At 48.0% G+C, this 16930-nt stretch overlaps 1 protein-coding gene across 1 annotated transcript in view; it reads right to left on the bottom strand.

The window, feature by feature from the left end:
• The window catches only part of LOC144685587 (protein FAM163B-like), a 30647-nt gene extending 24669 nt beyond the window's left edge, over positions 1-5978 (bottom strand). The window contains exon 1 of the mRNA XM_078550255.1: positions 5914-5978. The gene's annotated coding sequence lies outside the window, so the exon portion shown is untranslated. The remainder of the gene's footprint in view (positions 1-5913) is intronic.
• Between the last annotated feature and the right edge of the window lie 10952 nt (positions 5979-16930).

Raw genomic sequence — 16930 nt, 5'->3', positions numbered from 1 at the left:
CATCAAATTAAACGCACACATCACACATAAACACACATCACACATTAAACTCACACATCAAATTAAACACACACATCACACATTAAACATACACATCAAATTAAACACACACATCACACATTAAATACACCATGCATTAAACACACACATCGCATGTTAAATACGCATCACCCATTAACCACACACATCACACTTTAAACACACAGATCACATATTAAACACAAGCATCACTCATTAACTGCACACATCATACTTTAAACACAGACCTCACTTATTAACCACGCACATCACACATTAAACATGCACATCACACATGTAACACACACATCACACATTAAACACGCACATCACACATTAAACACACACATCACACATTAAACACACACATCACACATTAAACACACACATCACGTATTAAACACACACCTCACACATTAAACACACGCATCACACATTAAACACACACATCACGGATTAAACACACACATCACACATTAAACACACACATCACACATTAAACACACACATCACGGATTAAACACACACATCACACATTAAACACACACATCAGTCATTAACCACACACAACAGACTTTAATCACAGACCTTACTCATTAACCATGCACAACACACATTAAACATGCACATCACACATTAAACATTCACATCACAGATTAAACACACACATCACACTTTAAACACATGCATCACTCATTAACCACACACATCACACATTAAACACACACATCGAGTCCGGGAAGAGTGTCCTGCAGTCAACATCACGGTGAAGCAGTCTGGGAAGAGCGTCCTGCAGTCAACATCGCGGTGAAGCAGTCTGGGAAGAGTGTCCTGCAGTTAGTATTGTGGTGAAGCAGTCTGGGAAGAGTGTCCTGCAGTCAGTTCCTGTTGAAAATGACAAGAGTGGCATCACAAGACAGCACGAGAGAGCGGCGGAAAGATCAGAACCAGCGCGAGTGGGCAAAGCTTCAAAAAGTGACATCAGCACAAAGTTGAGAGCTGATTGGTGAGTAGTGGGTAAGTGTTTTTCTCCAGTTTTTTTCTCCAGTTTTTCTCCAGTTTAAAATAGATTAAGCTAAGGAAAGGTAAGGGTTCTAGTTTTTATTTAAAGTACATAAAAATTTTAATTTTTTTTACTGTATTTAACTTAAAGTGAGGGGGTTTTTTTCAACTAGAGGCATGGCAGGGCAGCTCAATCCCATGTTATGTACCACCTGCAACATGTGGGAAGTCCCAGATGCTCCTTGCGCTCTGACTGACCACGTGTGCAGGAAGTGCCACCAGCTGCGGCTACTTGAGCCCTGAGTTTCAGAGCTTGAGCGGCAGCTGGAGGCACTGAGGTGCATCTGTGAGGCTGAGAGTTTCATGGATAGCATGTTTTTAGATGTGGTCACGCCACAGCTTATGGAAGTGCAGACAGAGAGGGAATGAGTGACCACCAGTCAGAAGAAAGGTAGTCAGGAAATCTCCAGGGTGCATCTCGCTCAAGAACTGTTTTTCTGTGTTGGAAAACGGTGAGAGTGACGGTTCCTCTGGGGAGTGTAGCCACGCTCATGGCACTGTGAGTGGCTCAGCTGCACATGGGGGGAGGAAAAAGAGGGGGAGAACAATAGTGCTAGGAGACTCGATAGTAAGTGGAACAGACAGGTGTTTCTGTGGCCATAGATGTGACTCCAGGATGGTATGTTGCCTCCCTGGTGCCAGGGTCAAGGATGTCACTGAACAGCTGCAGGGCATTCTAAAGGAGGAGGGAAAACAGACAAAGATCGTGGTACATAGTGGTACCAAAGACATAGGTAGAAAGAGGGATGAGGTCCTGCAAGCAGAATTTAGGGAGCTAGGAAACTGATTAAAAAACAGAAACTCAAAGGTAGTAATCCCTGGATTACTTCCGGTGCCACACGCTAGTGAGTATAGAAATAGGAGGTTAGTCCAGATGAATGCGTGGCTGAAGAGATAGTGCAGGAGGGAGGGCTTTAGATTTCTGGGACATTGGGACCATTTCTGGGGATGGTGGGACCTGCACAAGGTGGACGGGTTGCACCAGAACCGAAATAGGACCAACATCCTTCCAGGGAGGTTTGCTAGTGCTGCTGGGGAGGGTATAAACTAACTTGGCAGGGGGATGGGATCCTGAGAGGGGGTTCAGCAGGGGGAGATGCACAGCCAAAATTAGAAGAGAGAGCAAGTGAGTCTGGAAAGCATAGAAATTATAGGCTAGTTAAGGCACAAGGGAGTGTGGCAAGGTTGGATGGTATTTATTTTAATGCAAGGAGCCTGATGAATAAGATGAGTTGAGGGCACAAATTAACACATGGAAGTATGATGTCATTGCTTTCACAGAGGCATGGTTGAGAGACCGGCAGGATTGGCAGCTCAATATTCCAGGGTATAGGTCTTTAGGCGAGACAGGGAAGGAGGTAAAAGAGGAGGGGGTATCGCAATATTGATCAAGGAATCAATTACAGCAGTAAGAAGGGATGACATCTTAGAAGGCTCCTCAAATGAAGCTATATGGGTAAAACTGAAAAACAAAAAAGGAGCGATCACATTGCTGGGACTGTACTATAGGCCCCCAAGCAGTCAGAGAGAAATAGAAGAGCAGATATGTAGGCAAATTTCAGAGAAGTGTAAAAATAATAGGGTAGTAATAGTGGGGGATTTCAACTTCACCAACATTAACTGGGTTAGTCATAGTGTGATAGGTTTAGAGGGAGTGGAATTCTTAAAATGCATCCAGAAGAGCTTTTTAAGCCAGTACGTTAAAGGTCCCACAAGAGAGGGGGCGATCCTGGACTTAATTTTAAGGAATGAAGACGGGCAAATGGTACAGTTATCACTGGGGGAGCATTTTGCAGATAGTGATCATAACTCCGTTAGATTCAAGGTTGTTATGCAAAAGGACAAGGATGGGCCAGAAATCAGAGTTCTAAATTGGGAGAAGGCCAATTTTAATAAGATCAGATATGATTTGGCCAGAGTGGGCTGGGGGCAGCTACTTTTAGATAAATCTGCGCCAGAGTAGTGGGACTCATTGAAGAAGGAAATAGCACAGGGCCAACATATTCCAGTAAAGATAAAGGGTGGGCCCAACAAATCCAGGGAACCCTGGATGTCGAGGGATATACAGGATTGGATAAAGAGAAAAAGGGAGGCTTATGGCAGACACTGAGGGCTCAAAACAGCGGAAGCCATAGTGGAGTATAGAATGTGTAGGGAGGAACTTAAAAAGGAAATTAGGAGAGCAAAAAGGGGGCATGAAGAAACATTGGCGGGTAAAATAAAGGAAAATCCAAAGTTATTTTACAGGTACATTAAGAGTAAGAGGATAGTTAGAGAAAGAGTAGGGCCCAGTAAGGGCCATAGTGGTAATTTGTGTGTGGAGCCAGAAGACGTAGGTAGGGTTCTAAATGAATACATTGTGTCGGTGTTCACAAGTGAGAGGGATGACATGGGTATGGAAATCAGGCAGAAGGAATGTGATATAATTAAAGAAATTAGCATAGAAAGGGAGGAGGTTCTAAGTGGTCTGGCAGGCTTAAAAGTAGATAAATCTCCAGGCCCGGATGAAACGTATCCCAGGCTGTTGAGTGAGGCAAGGGAGGAGGTAGCAGGGGCACTGCCAATAATTTTCAATACCTCTCTGGCCACAGGACAGGTGCCAGAGGACTGGAGGACAGCCAATGTGGTACCGTTATTCAAGAAGGGAGGAAGGGATAAACCAGGGAACTACAGGCCAGTCAGTCTAACCTCAATGGTGGGGAAAATATTGGAAGCAATTCTGAGGGACAGAATTATCCTACACTTGGAGAGGCAGGGATTAATCAAGGACAGTCAGCATGGTTTTGTTAAGGGGAGGTCATGTCTGACCAATTTGATTGAATTTTTCAAAGAGGTGACCAGGTGTGTAGATGAGGGCAATGCATTTGACGTAGTCTACTTGGACTTCAGCGAGGCTTTTGATAAGGTCCCGCATGGGAGACTGATAATAAAGGTAAGAGCCCATGGCACCCAAGGCAATTTGGCAAATTGGATCCAGAATTTGTTGAGTGGCAGGAAGCAGAGGGTGATGGTCGAGGGGTGTTTTTGTGACTAGATGCCTGTGTCCAGTGGGATTCCACAGGGATCGGTGTTGGGTCCCTTGCTGTTTGTGGTATATATAAACAATTTCAGCTTGAATGTAGGAGGGTTGATCAGTAAGTTCACGGATGACACGAAAATTGGTGGGGTGGTAAATAGGGAGGAGGATAGCCTTAGATTACAGGAGGATATAGACAGGCTGGTCAGATGGGCTGACCAGTGACAAATGGAATTGAATCCGGATAAGTGTGAAGTGATGCACTTGGGCAGGACAAACAAGCACGGGAATACACGATAGATGGTAGGACCCTGGGAAGTACCTAGGATCAGAGGGACCTTAGTTTATATGTCCACCGGCCCCTTAAGATAGCGGGACAGATAAGGTGGTTAAGAAGGCCACTTGGGATACTTGCCTTTATTAGCCGAGATATAGAATATAAGAGCAGAGGGGTTATGCTGGAACTGTATAAAACACTGGTTAGGCCACAGCTAGAGTATTGTGTGCAGTTCTGGAATCCGCATTATAGGAAGGATGTGATTGCACTAGAGACAGTGCAGAGGAGATTTACCAGGATGTTGCCTGGGCTGGAGAGTTTTAGTTATGAGGAGAGATTGAATAGACTGGGGTTATTTTCACTGGAGCAGAGGAGATTGAGGAGGACATGTTTGAGGTGTACAAAATTATGAGGGGCATAGATAGGGTAGACAGGAAGGAACTTTTCCCCTCGGTGGAGGGATCAAAACCAGGGGGCATAGAGTTAAGATAAGGGACAGGAGGTTTAGAGGGGATGTGAGGAAGAATTCTTTCACCCAGAGGGTGGAAGGAATCTGGAACTCACTGCCTGAAAGGGTGGTAGAGGCAGAAACCCTCATAACACTTAAGAAGTATTTGGATTTGCACTTGCGATGCCATGGCATACAACGCTATGGGCCTAGTGCTGGAAAATGGGATTAGAATAGTTAGGTGCTTGTTTGACCGGCACAGACTTGATGGGCTGAAGGGCCTTTTTCTGTGCTGTAGAACTCTATGACTCTATGACTCTATCACATAATAAACACACACATCACATAATAAACACACACATCACATAATAAACACACACATCACACATTAAACACACACATTACACGTTAAACACACACATCACACTTAAATACATATAGGAATATAGAAACTTATACACATGAAAATCCTGGGCCCAATATGTTGATAGACTCACCACCACTGTTGTTTTGATCGGTCTTTGATTTTCTGTCATGCAGTTTAATTGAGGATCAGGGTATGGTTGCTAGGTGATGAGAATGAGGCGGGTGTTTGTCATGTGCTGAGAATATGATGGCTTGGCAATGCAAACTCTTCAGTGAACAGTCTCATCTCTGGCTGGCCCCTGTCTTACTATCTAACAATGGCTGTAAAATTGGGCTTTATACATGCCCTAAATTTTGGTGTTATGGATACAGAAAGCGATTCTGCTAAGGACATTATCATGAATACATACACACATATGAACATAAGAAATAGGAACAGGAGTAGGCCATACGGCCCCTCGAGCCTGCACTGCCATTCAATAAGATTGTGGCTGATCTTCTTGTGTTTCAATTTCCACATTCCTATCTAACCCTGATAACCTTTGATTCCCTTTCCTAACAAGAATCTATCTAACTCTGCCTTAAAAATATTCAATGACCCACCTCCACTGCCTTCTGAGGCAGAGTTCCAAAGTCGCACAATCCTCAGAGAAAAAATTTCTCCTCATCTCTGTCCTAAAAGGGCAGCCCCTAATTTTAAAACAGTGCCCCCTAGTTCTAACTCACCCACATGAGGAAACATCCTTTCCACGTCCACCTTGGCCGGGATTTTCCATGCTCGCCGGGGTCAGGCGTGTTTGGTGTTGTGGGCGGACAATATGGCGCAATCAGTTTCACAATGGCATGAAACCAGTTTGCGATCCTCCGCTCAGCCTGCCGATGACAGGCTGCATTTCCCACCATTGGATGTCAGGAACCTAATTGTAATACATCAGCATATCACTATAAGGCCAGCCCACCGGAATCATCCCCCCGCCCACTTCTTGCTGGATCGTCCATCCATGTTGGCGGGAAAACACACCGACGTGTTTCACAACTGCACATAAGTGGCGTGCGCCTGGCGAGCTGCACTTCACTCAGGACTTCGAGGTTTGTTTGTCTACCTTGCTTCGGTCAGCATTCGCAGCCATCAGCGCCAGGCTTCATAGGCAGTGCCACATCACTTTTGGGGTGGGGGAGCTATCAGGCAGGTCTCTACCTACCAGACCAGCCATATGTGGGTGGGGTTTCAATGGCTGCAGGGCCAGGGCTTGTTTGGGGAGGGGGGAGAAGTGGCCTCAGGCAAGGGAAGAGGCTGCAGAACGAGAGCTGTACTGGGGAAGGAGGGTAACCCAGGGTGTGTGGGGGGGGGGACACATGTTGATCTGTGCAAGTGGCCTCAAGATGGTGAGGGCTGAGGAGGCAGCCTCCAGAGGAGATGAGACCAGATGGAGATGTGAGGGTATGTGTGTGAGAGAGTGAGTGGTGATGTCCCTTGAGCTGGCAGTGAGTGAGACGCCAGTCAATGTGTGATGGGCTTGAGTGTGTGAGTTTAGAGTGATGAGATGGTTGCCTTACCCTGGCAGCACGGAGGAGATCATTCATCCTCTATCTGCATTGGATGCCAACCTCCTCTGTGCAGCATTGGCACTGATCACCACTGCCATCGCCTTCCAAGCCGGAGTAGAGATGTTGCTGCCCCTCCTGCGGGCAGAGCTGGGGTAGAGGACATCACAGCGGCCTCCATGGTGTCCAAAAGGCACTCGAGGGCTGCGTCCCTAAACCTGGGGGCTGCAGTCTTCTTGCCTTTCGGGGCCATGTCTTCTTTGCTGCAGTCCTGGGCTGGAAGTTCTGAGCGCGGCTGCACTTTAAATGTGGTACCTGTCGTGAAGAAGCGGCGTGTTGATGGCGGGTGGGTGAATGAGAGCCCGCCCACCCGCCATGGAAACAGCGTGTTTCCCGGGAATGCATAAGTAATGCGCGGGTTTGGGATGATACAGCGTGAAAACCTGTCATCCCAGCTGGTGGGTAAAATGACCGCCCGCTACCGCACTTAGTACAAATCTGGGATGGTTCTGCTCCTTAATACCGTTCAGGATCTTGTACACTTTAATCAAATCACACCTCACTCTTCTAAACTCCAGTGGAAACAAGCCCAGTCTGTCCAATCTCTCCTCATAAGAGAACCCACTCATTCCAGGTACCAATCTAGTAAACCTCCTCCAATTCAGTTTACATTTATTATTCACTGTGTGTTAGAAGTATTCGGAGCAGGGCAGATAGTGATGTTAGTCAATAGATAATGCAGATCTGACACCAGTGCTGCCATTTGAGCCTTGCTGCATTAAGTAACAAACAGCCTCTCTTAAACACACAGATGAACATAGGGTCCCTCTGCAGCTCCTGATTACTTTCTGCTGGCTCAGTTTAGGTTTCTAGAAGTGCATTGTGATTTACCGAGTTGTTTGAAGTTAGTGAGATCGACAGGGAGCAAAACTGCACATGGAGAACGGTTTGCTCTGATTTTGAAGGTTCTGGGAAGGCCACTAGTCATGGGTGTTGTTTTTACAATCCTCCTCAGCCCGCAGAATGTTAGTGAGTTAAAGCAGAGGACAGAAAAGGAGAAGCTGTTCCTCTATGAGGAGGAGGAGGGAAAGGAGTGCCCTCAGCAGGAAGCCTCAGGAAGCAGGAAGTCAGGAAGACCAGGTCTCCTGAGAGCATTTCTCTTACCTCCACCTAAACCAGGAGCAGTATGTGTGTTCCCTGTACTTTAGAAAGAAGGCTGATAGTAAGAAAGGAAGCCATAGACTGCAGGACGATATCATTGGACTGGTCAGGTGGGCAGAAATGTGGCAAATGGAATTCAGTTTGGAGGAATTAAATAGCATGTGGGGAGGAGAAACAAAGCAAGAATAAATAATAGGATTCAGAAAAGTGTAAAGGAACTTTGGAGTGCATGTCCCCAGATCCCTGAAGGTAGCAGGACAGGTAGATAAGGTGGTTAAAAAGGCATAGGGGGCACTTTCCTTTATTGGTTGAGGCCTAGAGTGGAAGAATGGGAGGTTCTGCTAGAAGTGTATAAAAAACACTAGTTAGCCCGCAGCTAGAGTACCGTGTAAAGTTCTAGTTTGTGCACTACAGGAGGGATATGATCATGCTAAAAACTGTACGGAAGAGATTTTCATGGATGTTGCCAGAAATGGAGAATTTTAACTATGAGGAAAGATTGGATAAGCTGGGATTGTTTTCTTTGGAACAAGGGAGACTGAGGGGAGATTTAATTGAGCTGTATAAAATTATAAGGAACTGAGATAGGTTCTCCCTATCGACTCTATTCCTGTTAGCAGAGATCAATAACCAGGGGGCATAATTATAAAGTATTGGTAGAAGGATTGGAAAGGAGTCTTTTTTCATCCAGAAGGTGGTGGGGATCTGGAACTCTGCTTGAAAAGGTGGCAGAAGAGAAACTCGTCACATTTTTAAAAATACTTTCGTATGCACTTGATGTGCCGTTACCTACTGGAAGGTGGGATTAGACTGGATAGCTCTTTTCTGTCCAGCATGAACACAATGGGCCGAGTGGCCTCCTTTTGTGCCGTAAATCTTTATGTTTCTAATAGACCTGCAACCTCAGAGCAGGGCAAGATAATACTACTGGTGACTGTGACCCCGAATTCCTCCATGTCTGGATCCTTCCAGATTGAGGCAGGTGACATCTGCAACATGTCCCAGCGCATCACCCGCTGCTGCACTGGGGAGGTGACAGGTACTCTTTGTGTCTGGGAAAGGGGGCCGCTGGGGGGGGGGGGGGGGGGGGGGGGGGTGTGGAGGGGGGGTGCTGGGATTGTAGAGAAGCAGGCTGAGGGTGCATGGGGCTTATCTGGGACAGCTCATCACGGTGCAGGATGCCATTGACTACACCTATTACCTAACTTTGTGTTATATACTCACAACAGCAAAGGCTTTCAATCATTGGGAGTGCAGAGTGTTCAACTATACCCAGCACTTCAGGCAGGTGATTGTGTGCTATCCTGGCAGCAGTCAGAATGCTTTCATTCTGCTGTTCCCTCAGTATCTGAGCCACCACCATCTAACCAGAAGGTGTTACGAGCAACAAAGGGTATCTGCTAACTGCCCAGCTGCATAGCCCAACCACATGTGGCCAGTATGCGTACAATACAAAGCCACATCATTGAACAGATCAATAAGGTGCTGAAGCAATAGTTTGACTGCTTGGATATTTCTGGAGGAGCCCTGCAGCACTTGCTGCAGTGTGTGTCAAGATTTGTGGTATTTATCATCCACAATCTAGTGAGCATGAGGGTACACCCTCATCACCAGAGATATGACAAGCAGTTTAGGAGCAAGAGGAGGAGGCAACCAACATATCCCCTTTCTGGCCATACTGTCATGTTCGGCTGATCTGATTCCAGTTCCACCCAAGGCTGCAGCATGTGGGAGCACCTGATTGCCAGTGTGATCCAGTAAGTGTTTGCAGCTTGAGGAGCTTTAGCTCAGAGTTATTGAACTGGAAACCGAGCTGTAGACACTGCGACACATCAGGGAGGGGGAATAGTTGTACCAGGAGGCAGTCACATCACTTAGGTTAGGGTCTTCTGATTTGGTCAGTGGTCAGGGACAGGAGGGTGCGACTGCGAGTGAGGCAGGTAAGGGGACCCAGAGGGCAGGAGTGCAGGAGCCTCAACCTTTATAATTGTCCAACAGGTTTGAGAGTCTCTCAGCTTGTTTGGATGAGAGTGGGGGCTGCAGGGTGGATGAGCTGACTGACCATGTCACCATGGCACAGGAAGCCATCCAAGTGGGGGAACAAAAAGGAATGTAGTAGTAGTAGGGCACAGTATAGTGAGGGGGATTGACACTGTTCTCTGCATCGGAGAGAGAGAGTCCAGATAGCTATGTTGCCTGCCTGGTGCCAGGGTTCAGGACATCTGCTCAGGGTTAGAGAGGAACTTGCAGTGGAAGGGGGAGGGTCCAGTGGTTGTGGTCCATGTAGGTACCAACAACACAGGTAGAACTAGGAAAGAGGTTCTGCATAGAGATTATGAGGAGCTAGTCACTAAATTAAAAAGCAGAACCTCAAAGGTGATAATCTCTGGATTATTACCTGAGCCACTTGCAAATTGACATAGGGCAAATCAGATCAAAGAGATGAATGCGTGCATCAAAGACTGGTGTGGGAGAAGTGGGTCCCGATTTGTGGGGCACTGGCATCAGTACTGGGGAAAGTGGGGGTTGTACCATTGGGACGGTTTACACCTGAACCGTGCTGGGGTCAATGCTTTTGTGTACCGCATAACTAGGGAAGTAGAGAGGGCTTTATACTAAATGGTGGGGGAAAGGGGTCAAAGGTAGGCAGATGTGGTGTATCAATGAGTAGAGACAAGGGAAGAGAGGAAGGTATGAATATGGGAAATGATAAACAGACCATGACAGGAAGGGACAGAGAGTACAAGTCTAAGAGTAAATCAGCAGATAAGGCTAGAAGTTATAAAAATAATAAAAGGACAAAACCCAAGGCTCTGTATCTGAATGCATGTAGCATTCGAAGGAAAACAAATGAACTGACAGTGCAAATAGAGATAAATAAGTACGATCTAATAGCCATTACAGAGATGTGGCTACGGAATGGGATAGATTGGGACCTGAACATTGAAGGGTATGTGACTTTTAAGAAGGATGGGAAGTTAGAAAAATGTGGAAGGGTGGCTCTGTTAATTAAAGACAACATTAGCAAAAAAGAGAGGGATGGCCAAAGTTCAGGAAACTAGGATATAGAAGTGGTGTGGGTGGAGATATGGAATGATAAAGGCAAGAAGTCACTTGTGGGAGTGGTGAACAGGCCCCTTAACAGGAATCACATTGTAGGACGGGGTATCAAAGAAGAAATAACTGGAGCTTGTCAGAAAGGTACTGCAATTATGATGGGAGATTTTAATCTACATATAGACTGGAATAATCAGATGGGCAAAGGGAGTGTAGATGATGAATTCATAGAATGTTTTCGGGATAATTTCTTAGATCAGCAGGTTTTGGAGTCAACCAGGGAGCAAGCTGTACTAGACCCGGTATTGTGCAACGAGATAGGATTAATTAATGACCTCATCATGGAGGTGTCTTTACGTAGCAGTGATCATAACATGATTGAATTTTACATTCAGTTTGAGGGAGAGAAGAGTGGGCCTAAGACTAGTATTTTAAACTTAAATAAGGTCAACTATGAGGGCATGAAAACAGAGCTAGCAAAAGTGAACCGCCAATCTAGATTAAGGAGTAGGTCAAAAGAGATGGAGTGTCAGACATTTAAGGGGATATTTAAGGGGATATTTCAGAATACACAGAATAGATACATTCCAATAAGAAAGAAAAATTCCAAGGGGAGGACCCACCATCCATGGATAACTAAAAAAATTAAAGATAGTATCAAACTTAAAGATGTGGATGTGCCAGCAGATATTGCCCATGCCTAGTTCACCCTGAGAGGGTTGAGGGTTGAGCTATGATGGGTTCTGCACCCACAGCATGTGTGACACTTACACCCAGAGTATAGAATGTGGGTGAAACTCAAGGATCTGCACCTAGGCAGGGTGCTGGAACTGGGAAGCATGTCAGGGTGCTAACATGCTGGGAGGGGAGCTTCCAGGTGGCGGGGCACCAATCCACCTGCTGGTCTTTGCGCTCCATGTGCTTGTGCCTTCCTGCTTAGCAAAGTTACACTGTGTGGTGCCACATGTGAAGGAGACAGCATTTGGGCAATGGGGAGCCGGTCAGCCCTAGCTTGTTTGTGTGAATGTGCAGCAGCTGCAGGGTAACAAAGAACTGGAGCCCTGCAATGTCCCACTTTGGTTGGGTTGGCAGGGATGCAATGGGAATCCAGGTACAGGTTGGACTAATCATTGCTCTTCTCTCCTTTTCAGGAGAAGACCGCACAATTCTGCAGAGCGGATGCGGACTGGCGGAGGCCATGCCTAGTTGGCAATCCTGACACCTTTTGAGTAGCAGGCCATGGATCTGGAGAGGCGCCATGCGCCCATGTCCACAGGTGGCGGTGAGGCTGGGGTGCCATGGGGAGGTGTGTTTGGCGAGCATTCAGGTCACCTTGTGTATCCCAGCGGCTATGGCAGTGCTGAATGCTCAGTGATTGAAGTTTGCAACATGGATTGACCATTGATTATGGAAGGATGAGCACATAATGATCCGGGGGAGCGGCATGCAAATTTACATTGTCTGCACTGTAACTAATCAAAGGTCCTTGTTCTTCCTTTCAGCATCACCGGAGCAGGGCCGGGAGGAGGAGGCAGAGGGGCAACCACTCACCCCTGAGGGCCCAGAGGAAATCCACTCACCAGCGTCACACCATCTCTGCCACGCAGGCACCAGCGGAGATGCTAGCACCTCGGTGGGAATTAGATATTCAGCTGGTGTCCCAGGGCATGGCGGTGAGGGCACTTCACACTCGCTTGAGGTGCGGGTGGAGACAGAGAGTGCCCAGGGCGCCAGCAGTCGGAGGACTGCAGGGGACGAGGCACATGCTTGGTCGGTGGCTGATCATGTGCCTCTGGAGTCGTCCGTGAGGCAGCAAACACTGGAAGTGCAGCAGGGTATGCGGGAGCATCTGGCGGAGATACAAGGTTCACTGGATTAAAGCCTCCCGGGTGTCCCTGCTTCCCTGGAGTAGTCCCGGGTCAGCGTCTACCCCCTCAGCATTTCCCTGTGCGTGCTCATCCTCGGACTCACTGCTGGACTCATCGTGTGCAGCCGCAGCCACTGCATCTACATCTTCTTCATCCACAGCGTCGCCCCTTTCCAGCGCAAGATTGTGGAGAGAGCAGCAAGCAACCACTATCAGCGACACACAATCTGGGGGTACTGGAGTGTGCCCCCTGAACGGTCCAGGCATTGGAAGCGCATCTTGAGAAGACAGATGGTTCTCTCCATGTGGAGGCATGGTTCCTATTGTACCGATGCTCACCTTCTGTTCTTGGATGGCACAGAGGCGTCATGAGCCACCTTCTGAGGGGATAGCCCCTGTCACCCAGCAGCCAACCATCCAGCCGAGCTGGAGCACTGAAGAACCTTGGCACCTGGGAGTGTCTTAAGATGTAAGTGTCGTGGGAGCTGCCTGGGTACCTTGCACAGACTTGCAGAATCTGCATCCTGTGGTCACACACTATCTGCACGTTCATGGGGTGGAAGCCATTCCTGTTGACGAAGGCACTGGGCTCACCCGCTGGTGCCTTGATGGCCACATGTGTACAGTCTATTGTACCCTGGACACGGGGGAAGCCAGCAATCGCCACGAAGCCTCTGGCTCGCTGTGTCTGGCTGGCCTCGTCCCAGTGGTAGTCGATGAAAGCCAATGCACGCCTCAATAGAGCATCTGTAATCTGCTTGACACAAGTGTGGGCAGCTGATTGGGAGACTCCGCAGAGATCACCCACTGAGCCCTGGAAGGACCCAGAGGCATAGAAGTTGAAGGCAGCTTTGGCCTTCAGAGCCACTGGCATGAGGTGTCCACCCTCACAGCTCGCAGAGATCTCAGGGCCTATCATCTGACAAATGGAGGTGATTGTCTCCCTTGAGAGACGGAGCCTCCTTCGGCACTGCACCTCAGGCATACTGAGGTAGCTGCTTCACCGCCTGTATACCCTGGCACAGGATAGTGGCGTCTTCTGCGGCCCCTTCCGCCTTGGACTATCTCTTGGCCCTGCACCCCTTGTGTCTGCGCCTCGCCTCCCAAAGGTGGCTCCCCTGGAGGCTGAATGTGGACTCCTGGCCTCCTCCCCTTTCTGGCCCTCCCTTCTTCCTCAGAGGAGGTGCCTCCAGTGGAGAGCACAACTCCCATTCCCAGGCTAAGGGAAGGCTTCCTGAAAGCTGCAGGCCCCAAAAATGATCTTTACTGTAGAGTCCTGACCTGAAGGCTTTTACTCCTGTCCAAGCAGCTGGTATGAGTTTTGAAGTATTTCAGCTCACACAGGCAAATATCAGTAACTTTCACACTTAAATACCTGACAGATACCATTCATGACCCCATTTACCCCTCTTATCCCGCCCGTGGATGAGGTTTATACAAATGTCTCCTACCTGCCTGCCCGTTGCGCCCATGCGACATCCTGAAGATCGCACAGGCCCCGAAAAGTTGCAGACAATTGCTGCCTCGAGGGCCTTCAATACATGAATAATTAATGGCGGGTGCAGATCGGAGAACATCGCGCACCCGCCCATCTAAACTTCGCGATGGCGCGTGGTGATGTCGGGACGCTCGCACAACGTCACCGCACATCATTTTACACATCGGCGTGCTGGGCCTGCCCCCACACACCAATGGGAAAACCCTGGCCAAGGGGTCACTCATTTAAGACAGAGATGAGGAGACATTTTTTCTCTCAGAGGGCTGTGAAACTTTGGAACTCTCTTCCTCAGAATGTGATTGAGACAGAACCTTTGAATATTTTTGAGGCAGAGGTAGATAGATTCTAGATAAGCAAGGGGTGAAAGGTTATCGGGGGTAGACAAGAATGTGAAGGTGAGGTTAAAATTAGTTCAGCCATGATCTTATTGAATGGCAGAGCAGGCTCGAGGGGCCAAGTGGCCTACTCCAGCATCTCATGCGTATGTTCTATGAACACAATCCAAAATTTCCAGTCTACAACAATTCCACATCTTACCATCCCCCTGGCAGTGACCATCGCAGCACATCCTGGGTCACAATCCTGAAATAAATCACCATAAAACAACCATCCGAATTCCAAACCAACTTTATAAATCAAACCATCCAATAGCCATAAAAATGTCCATTAATCACCCTTGTGCATTCCATTAGTGTCTGCCCTCCATCTGCCTTTACCTGGCCTAGTCCTCCTACCCAGTCTTACCTTAATGGCTGCAGCATGGGCAGCAGAAGATTGCTGACATTCAGTGGGGGTGATTGCAGATGGTCTTGCAGAATGACCGTGACCAGCTCTGATCCTAATATGCCCTGCTTCAGACTGGAGCACCTTGGCACAGAAGGCAATAGTTGGGGCTGGTTGTTTGACAGGAAACAGCAAGGCACTGGTGGAATGGCAGTGGTGGGAGAACGAATGCTGTCTTCCCGAAAGAGGGCAGAAGGTTCTTGGTCCACTCAGCCACTCCCCCGGCACAGCCTCAGCAACCCTTGTAATCAGTTGGAGTGCTGGAGGGCTGTGAAACATTGGAAGCCCTTTTAAACACTGGTTCTGCAGTCGTGATGGCAGCAGTCTGAGCCTGCTTGAACTTGCATGGCAACAAAGTGAACTTGCATTCCTACAGACTGAGCTTTCACTATAGCACTTTAATGTAGAGAGGCTTCTGCTGCAATGGAAGCTGATACATCAGCCATCGGACTCTGCATCATAGTTGTGTCCCCAAGTGTTCTCATGAGGTTGGTCACCAGTTCCACACTGGGAAGGATGGACTCTAAGTTCTGTGCAAAGAGTTGCGCCAAGTTGGCGCTGGGCTCCTCCATGCTCCTTGAAGGTGACAGCAGGTTTTCTGGCAGGCCAGTCAATGCAGAAAGCATTTGCGTGTGCATGCTCAACCTCAACAACCTCTTAATCTCTCTTCTCTGCAGCAGAACCCATGTGTGGCCATGCCCCTGCAACTCCCCAGGCAGCTGGCACTATCGCAGCCCTTTGCCCCTGCCCTGGTTGCAGGCCACTCATGCCTGGTGACTCACCCTACACAGATCCTGCTTCTATGCTATGCTCTAAAGTATGCGCAGGGCCATTATCTCAGCTGGTGGCTGAGAGTGCGAGATCAAGCGATTGTGCTTCATCATCATCAGTCTTTTTTTCTTCACGCTCTTGTATCACATCCTGTCCAGGAGAGGTAACTGTTCTCAGGAATCTGAAAGGAGAAAGACACAAGGGTAGGCTTGTGCTGAGGGGAGGGTGGAAAGGAAGAGATACACGCTTACTCCATCTGTAACTTGGGAATCAGAAGATATTGTGTGATGAGGGGAATTAAGATACGAGAAGAAAGACTAGGTAGAAACATATCTTCATCTTTGATCCTTTCAACCCAGCCACTGATCAAGGCTTCAGTCATGGCTGCTCCAATGATGGTAGGCCTCTTTTTTTAGGCTGAGGGCATGCTACTGCCTTCATATGTGCACCACCCTGTCCTGCAGGAGAGAGAGGAGTGTGTCAGTGAGTGTGGTACAATATGTTTGGTGGTGTGGCAGTCACAACTGAACACAGCTGGCCATGTGTGCAAGATGTGTGAGGTGGGTGCTAGGCTTGCAGCTGTGCTAAGTATGTGAGGGTGAGGTGAACTATGAATTTAGATATCAGTCATGATTAATAGAAGCTGTTAGTAGTTGAGAGAAGGGGGTGTGGTGCATTGAGCAGTATGTAACCCTAGTGATGTAGATGGTGCAGTGTGGCATTTGAAAATGCATTCATGAACCTTGTAAGGTCATTAAATTTCTTTCACTACTACATCCACTCGGGGCTTACACTGCTGGCGTAAACCTACAAGGCTCTCGGCTCCAATTGCCTTCTGAGAGCTTGTTTGGCGGTCTTCCTGGCCTCCATTGATAGAGGATCTCTCTCACCCTGTTGACCTCCTGCACAAAAGCCTCCAAGCGTTGCATTAGAGAATCTTGGGGCAGGCTCTGTGATCACTCTTTTCCTACACAGAGACTCTTATGTAAGAGTCCAGCACCTGCAGCGGTCAGGATGTACCTCACCTTTAAATAGCATAAGATATCCTAAAGTGGTGCTAG

This window comes from Cetorhinus maximus, chromosome 10, assembly GCF_964194155.1.
Source record: "Cetorhinus maximus chromosome 10, sCetMax3.hap1.1, whole genome shotgun sequence".
Classification (NCBI taxonomy): domain Eukaryota; kingdom Metazoa; phylum Chordata; class Chondrichthyes; order Lamniformes; family Cetorhinidae; genus Cetorhinus; species Cetorhinus maximus.
Note: the sequence above shows the minus strand (reverse complement) of the source record. Positions and strands in the feature narration are given on the sequence as shown.